At 46.2% G+C, this 7,762-nt stretch overlaps 1 pseudogene; it reads right to left on the reverse strand.

The window, feature by feature from the left end:
• Positions 1-811: 811 nt before the first annotated feature.
• On the reverse strand, positions 812-3,463 carry LOC107577137 (cyclic nucleotide-gated olfactory channel-like; annotated as a pseudogene).
• Positions 3,464-7,762: the final 4,299 nt, after the last annotated feature.

Raw genomic sequence — 7,762 nt, forward strand, 5'->3', positions numbered from 1 at the left:
CCCCCGCCCCGTAGAACAACAGGGGGGGGGGGGGAAATGGGTGGGAATTAAGGTGGAGGCTCAGGAGGAGGATGGATGTTCGGGAGGGGGCCGGCAGACAGAGTCCAAGGAGGAGACGATGGAGGGAGGAGCCAGGGAGGAAACAGGAGGGATCCCAAGGAGGAGCCCAATGAAGCCGGTAGGATGGAGTGACGAGGTGCAGCCGGAGTAGCAGAGTCCTGAAGCGATGGCGTGTCGACGCCCAACCAAGGCGGATCTGGAGGGACAAAGGAGCCCAGTGAAGCTGGTGGATCGACGGGTGACGGTGGAGGCGAGGGAGCTAAGAGCCATGGTGGAGCCACTGGGTCTACGGGCTGAGGCGGAGTCCGGGCCTCGGAGGCGGAGGTGAGGGATTCTCCAGCCATGGCAGCGCTGGAGGATGGCAAACCCGCGGAGCTCACACCGTGATGATAGTGGGCTGAGGGCGAGCAGAAGGGCTGCCAGACGACAGCGGTGGAGGAGGCAGGAGCGGGTGGGAGGGCGGGCATTTGTGAGCTTCCGGGCATTCAGGAATAAACTCTGGATCGGAAGCCCCCTCTAGGCTGAACACGGGAACAGGATGTTGCTCTGGATGAGCGGACATTTGAGGGCACTTTCGAGGAGCGGGCACTGGAGGGCGCTCTGGACTGGATTTGGGGACTGGAGCTCTCTCCTCTTCGGTGTGGCACATTCGCCGCACCATTCGCCAGCTCACCCTAAGCCAGTGTGCAGGGGGCAGAGCTCTTCTCCGCGCTCACACTGTCCGCGGTGTTCTCCCTCGAGGCTCTCGCACCTGGTCTGACGGGTTGAGCTCCACGTATGGGGCAATCCTCCGCTCAGTCGCTCGGCTTGGCGCTGGCTCGTCGTTCGCGGTGGGAATTGGCTCTCTGTCATCGGTGGGCTCGGGCTGTTGCTCCGCACCATGGGGGGATGGTGGGCTGGGCACTGGGTCTGGAGTGGATCTGACGAGATCATCCACGGGGCAGGTGGGGGATGGTGATCTGTTTCTCGCCAGAGTCCACTCCACGAAGGTCGTCCGGGTAGCTGGTGGTGCTAGCTAACAGCCGGAACAGTCTTGTATGGTCCTCGAGAGATCTGTCCCCCTGCTCCAGCAGGAGGAGGAGGAATTCCGGGCCGGTGAAGGGGAACTACGGAAACAAAAAACACTGTACAAAACAAAAAACAAAAACGGAGGGTAGGCATGGAGGTAGCGGTTTTGTCGGTTCTTCTGTCACAGTTCACTGTTTAGGAAGCACGCAGGAGGCTCATATAAATGAAAACAGTCTTTAATCAATGGAACACAGGGTACATCCACACTGGAAATGGCAGGAAACACACAAACAATAACGTGTAGAACCGACAAACACAAAACGCAAAAGCAAGGACTTAAATACTGGGGATAATTAACATACACAGGTGCCAGGAATCATAATTAACCTAAACGAGGACAGGAAATAGACAATATAAGGAAAACCAGGAACAAAGAAAGGGGCAAAAACACAACAAAACAGGTCAATGATCCTGACAGTCACAATGACTTTATGAACGATTAACACAAAAAGTTATTCTGATTGTGTTTCATGAATAAGACCTACAGAGTGTAAGTAATATATAGCTCTGCAAAATGCAGATTCGAACCCGGGTCGATCGCATCAAATGAATGAAATGCGTCTTTTTTAAATCTTGTTTAACCAGACATTGGTGGGTGGAGCTAATATAAATAGCGCTTGCCAACAACTGCGCTATTTGCACTTAATGTAAAGCCCCACAAATACAATAATGAGTTAATTCAGTGAAAGATTGGTCAAACTGAATCATTAAAAGAAGCTGCTTAAATTATTCATTTGTGAACCAGAATACATCATAAAATTTTTTGGAATTTAAAACCGATGGCAGCTGGTATAAAATAATTTTTTAATTTAGCAGTCCTACATAAAGCGATATACTGTCAAGTTGAGGTCATGTGATCTCAACATGACAGTACTAATGAAAGACGATTGGTACCTCTTCATAAATGTAGAATAAAACATTTGTAGAAGTCTAGAAGTTTTTGTTTGTTTGTTTGTTTGTTTCTTGAAGACTGATATGTCTAGAGTCTCATCGCACAAATTAATGGGTAAAGTGTCTTGTATTATTGCTATTGAATGATCATTAAGACTACTGTATAAGGTTATGTCTTAGAGACAAGTGCTCAGAGCTGGATGTTGACCTCACTGTGCGTACCGTCACCATCAACAGTGCTTTCACTGCCATCCGAGAGGAATCCGCTGCCAGAGTGCCGTGTCCTACACTCCAGTGCTGTAAGTCTCTGCTTCAGGTGCTGTTGAGTCGCTGTGTACTCATCCAGTAACCGGGCAAACCGAGTCTGTAATATTTCAAGGGAAGCTTCTAACCTCTCCACTTTCTCCTCAACCTGTTCTTCTCTAATTCCACCTGTGTCCAACTCCTCCAGCAGACCCTCCTTCAGAAGGATCTGTCTTCCCCTCTCTTCCAGAGCTTTCTTAGCATCCGGATACTCCATTACAGCCTCCATCAGGTCATCCTTTGACAAACAGAAGAGGTCAGAATAGCCAATGCTACGGATGTTAGCTGTGTGCCGGTTGCCCATTTTGCTGCCTTTGATGTTGAGGATGCTAATCTCGCCAAAGCAGCTGCCGGCCGTCAGGTGTGCAAACTGGGTCACCCCATCATCGGCCACAACAGCAAGGCGACCCTCTTTGATGATGTACATCTCTTTTCCTATGTCTTCCTTTCGGCAGATGTAGTCTCCGGGACTGAAGACCTGTGGCAGCAGCTTGAGCACCAGTTCAACCAAAAGCCCAGCTTCACAGTCCTGGAAGATTCGGACCTTCTTCAGTGTATCCAGGTGCACATTGATAGCGATCTCAGCCCGCAGTTTGTTGGGCAGATTCTTTAGGACATCCTGCTCACCAATTGCTTTCTTGTTGGTCCACAAGTAGTCAAGCCCTTTGATGACTCTGGCTTCGATCTCTTTGCTGACCTTTCTGAACTGCATGTTTCTTTGATGGCATCGATGTGAGCCTGGAGCTCATGTATGATATCATGGCTCCTATATTACCAAAATTGGTGGCAAAAATGAGAACACCAACAAGGAAATCAAAAACAACAAAAAGATACTCCTCATCCCGCACCGGAGCTGGCAGTTCCCCAATGGTCGTCAAGGTGAAAGTTGACCAGTAGAGGCAGTAGACGTATCCTCGAGTGAGTGTCCCAAACTCAGGATCAGATATGTTTGGGTAGACCCACTGGTCGGATCCAAATCCCAGAGACTTGGAGATGGCAAAGTAGATGCAGGTGTTCAAGTAAATGATAACTAGGATATAGAGCACCAAATGCGAAACATAATGGGGTAGCTTGTGCCGGTCTCGTTGTGGTCAAAGAACTCAAACATACATGAAAATTGCATCAGTCAATTGAAATGCATCTAGCCTCTCTTTCATTTTCAGTGATAAAATGATATTGAAATCAACTGATAACAAACTAAAGCAGCAGTGTAGCTCATTTGCTTCTTTAGAAATAAACATTTAGTATTATCGGTTCTTTAAAACTGATAAATATTATAAAACATTCGCTATGGTTTAACTTCAGTGATAATACAGATAGTTGACAGCTCCTCACATTAAGTTCACTAAATGCCCTCATATGCAGTTACATTGCCCATGTTATTACTATAAAACAGGGGTCACCAAACTTGATCCTGGACGGCCGGTGTCCTGCAGAGTTTAGCTCCAACTTGCCTTAACACACCTGCCTGGAAGTTTCAAGTATATTTAGTAAGACCTTGATTATCTGGTTCAGGTGTGTTTAGTTAGAGCTGGAGCTAAACTCTGCAGGACACCGGCCCTCCAGGATTGTGTCTGGTGACCCCTGCTATAAGTCAGGAACATTAAATAATTTAATATAAGGTTAAATAAATCTTCATATGTGGATGAACACAACAAACACTTACATACAGTATTTTACAGCAGTTCCAGTGCGCAGTATGTTTAAAATGGCCCTGCAGGACTTCTGCATCAACTGTCTAAAAAGTACTGCATGATCAAAATGTCAGTTCCCTTTCATGGGAACTTCGAACTGCGTCCTCTAGGGGTCGCTATGGGGAATGCCTCGTCGTGACCCGTGTCTGAAGCATACATTGAAAAAACACCAACTCGTTTGCCGGCGACAGCCATGACGTCACTACCGGTGCGACTATAGTATAAATAGGCTCCGGGAGCACAGATCATTCTCTTCTTCGTTTTCATTGACAGTTCTGTTTGAAGCGTGCATTTCCAGGAAAAAAGTAAGAGCTATCTCTTTCATTATGGCGAGCACTAGCAGAGCATTTAGAAGGTGTGTGCATCCGTGTCATCGCTATTTGACACCAGATGACACACACGATCTATGTGTTGTTTGTTTGGGTGAAGAGCATGCACGCGATGTCCTCGAGGGGGCAATCTGCGTGCATTGTGAGTTTTTTCCAATGAAAAAACTCCGTTCTCGTTTGTCTCTCTTTTCAACTAAAGAGGGGCAGCCATCTGCTTCCCGCGGTTCAGGACCCTCCGCTGCTGAGGCACGGAGGAGAATGAGCTCGTGGGGATCTCAGGTGGACCTGGCCGATGAGTTTAGAGAGGGGCCGATGAGTTTAAAGAGGGGCTTTCCCTCTCGCGCTCATCGGCAGCAGGCGAGAGACAGCCGCCGGAGGATGATGTTCTCACTTTAACATCATCTGATCCAGGGTACAGTGCTCTGCTGGGTTCAACCCAGGAAGAGCAGGAAATGGATGAAGAGAGCGAAGAAGCTGAGGCTGAGCCTTCTCAATCCTCCTGCCCTGCCCATGATGAGCTTTTAGAGGTTATGGATCACGCCACGACAAGGCTTGACTTGCCGTGGAAGCGAACTAAGGAAGTGACGTCGCAAGGTCGTCTCGAGGAACGTTATCTTTCTGGCCATAACCCTCCAGCTCAGGTGAGCCTTCCTTTCCTTCCAGGTCCTTTCTTCTGATGAGATGGCTGAGTTGCGCCGCACCACGGATCTTGCTCTCCCTGCTACTAAGCAGGCTGCCTCTGCCAAGGGTAGATCTATGGCGGCGATGGTAGTAACGGAGAGGCATCTGTGGGTAAACCTGGCAGACATCAGGAAGAAAGAAAGGTGCTTTCTTCTCGATGCCCCGGTTTCGCCCTCTGAACTTTTTGGTACATCCGTTGAGACGGTGGTCGAAAAGTTGGTCAAAGGGAGGTAAGCAAGACCTGAGGGATGTGATCCAGACAAGGCGTCAGCGCTTTCGTAATATATCAGAGTAGTAGTAAAGTATCAGAGTAATACTTAGGTATCCACTCTTTCCCTCAGGGGGTGTATCATCTACCCTTTTCTTCCCCTTCCTAATACCCCTGCAACCACCATCTCTCCACCTGACCGAGGTTGGGTGGAAGCTTCCTGCGTAACAGTCTCTTACTGGACCTATGATGTTTTTGGTTGATTCTATGGCTTCATAGTAACCACCTTACTGATAGTCTTCTCCGGACAGAGCTTCTCCGGACAGAGCTCCGATGCGGGAACCATGGTGGGTGAGTACGATCCATGTCTAATATATGTATGGATATATATGTGTATCTAATGAGACTGGTGGTTGTGTGTATAACCCTTCTGCTAGTTTCTTTACAGTGTTTCCCGGGACCTGTGTGTTTCTGTCCCTTTCTAGGGTAGGTCCTCGATGGGCACCCCCTCTGCTGGGTTCAGAAACCGGGTGCTCGACTTGCAGTGCTTATTTCACTCGTCGATTTATGTCCAGAAGGTAAGTAAGCCGGTTTTCGGCTTCATACTTCCTGGGTCATGCGGCCATAACACAGGCTTCTGCGGGAGCCTTCGTGATCATCAGGCCCCCGGCGCGTCACTGCAAAAATTTCCTGGACGTCCGGGCTGGGGTTACGCTTTCATGCTACCCTGACTGGTCAGTGTTTGCATTGAGAGAGGGTCGCAGACTGCTGACGCTTTAAACTTGCTCCCATGATTATTTAAGTTGTGGTAACATTTCCACTGAAGGATTTTTTAGAGTGTTTGTTGTTGTAGTTATTTAATTATTGCACTGCTACTGACAGGGTATTTTTCTTTACCGGCATAATAAAAAGAAACATTCACAGTCTCACTCCAAATTAATTCATATTTTATGAAAATTATTATATAGGATTTAATTATCTTACAATGACTGAGATATTTTATTTTCTATATTGTTTCTTTACTTTCTTAACATCCTTTTTCAGTTCATTGAGTCCAGGAGTAGCACAAATAGAGTTAAATAACGATACATTCAGACATTCAGTCTGTATTCAGAAGCTCCAAAAGCCCATCAGAAACTCCACCCTCTCACAACCTTTACCCTACCAGGAAGTGACTAGTCTTATGATTTCTCCCTTACATATCAGACTAAAAGCTGAAAAGAGTCAGTGTTGTGGAGATCAGAGGAGGACACTATAACTGAGGATTTATGAGAAGTCTATTGAACAGAATAGATTTTGATTGTAAAATTATTTACTTTTCAAAGTAAAGTTCAGAAAGTGAAAGTAAATTGTAGATCGTTGCAGAAGAAGAGGAAATGGATTCCAAGTCTGTGGAAGAGCTTTCTTGTCCCGTGTGCTGTGAAATCTTCAAGGATCCTGTTATTCTGTCCTGCAGTCACAGTTTCTGTAAAGAGTGTCTTCAACAGTTCTGGAGAATCAAGAAAACTCAGGAGTGTCCTGTCTGCAGAAGAAGATCCTCAAAACAAGAACCTCTGAGTATTCTAGCATTAAAAAACTTGTGTGATTCACTGATAAAGGAGAGAAACGAGAGGCGCTCATCAGGATCTGAGGAGATCTGCAGTTTACACAGTGAGAAACTCAAACTCTTCTGTCTGGAGGACAAACAGCCGGTGTGTTTAGTGTGCAGAGACTCAGAGAAACACGTCAATCACACATTCAGACCAATCAGTGAAGTGCTTCCATCTCACAAGGTAATTCAATTTTGTTTTTAATTTCATATGCTAAGGACAGTAATTTGCTAGTAACATGTTTGCGTACAATAATCCAGTTAGAATGTTCATCCTTTACATGTTAAATAATTAAAAAATATATGTCCTGCAAATTTCAGCCACAAATGAGACTCTTTCCTGAGAATGACCATACAGCATATGAATAGAAATAATAATACAAATATCCATATATAGCTCTTAGCTACATAAGTTTCACAGATGTTCATCTTAATTTGTAGGAGGAACTGAATACAGCCCTGACATCTTTACAAAACAAGCTCAAACATGCAGAAGAAATGAAAGCAGAGTGTGATGAAACAGTTCAACACATCAAGGTGAGGATATCGAGAGTCAAACATTCACAGAGTTTATGATGGACATTAATGGAGTGAGTGTTAATGCAGAGCTGACTGAAGTGAATGTGATGTGATTTCAGTCTCAAGCTGAGCACACAGAGCGTCAGATTAAAGAGGAGTTTGAGAAGCTTCATCAGTTTCTCAGAGATGAAGAAGAAGCTACAATCACTGCACTGAGGGAGGAAGAGGAGCAGAAGCAGCAGATGATGAAGGAGAAGCTGGAGGAGATGAACAAACACATCTCAGCTCTTTCACACACAATCAAAGACATGGAGGAGATGATGAAAGCCAGCGATGCCTGCTTTCTGAAGGTGACAACTGAATTTAGCTTCAATGTTTGTGCCCAAAACAACTCACCAATTACCCAACCAGTGATTAAGCT

The sequence above is a fragment of the Sinocyclocheilus grahami genome, unplaced genomic scaffold, assembly GCF_001515645.1.
Source record: "Sinocyclocheilus grahami isolate Dianchi unplaced genomic scaffold, SAMN03320097.WGS_v1.1 scaffold5228.1, whole genome shotgun sequence".
Classification (NCBI taxonomy): domain Eukaryota; kingdom Metazoa; phylum Chordata; class Actinopteri; order Cypriniformes; family Cyprinidae; genus Sinocyclocheilus; species Sinocyclocheilus grahami.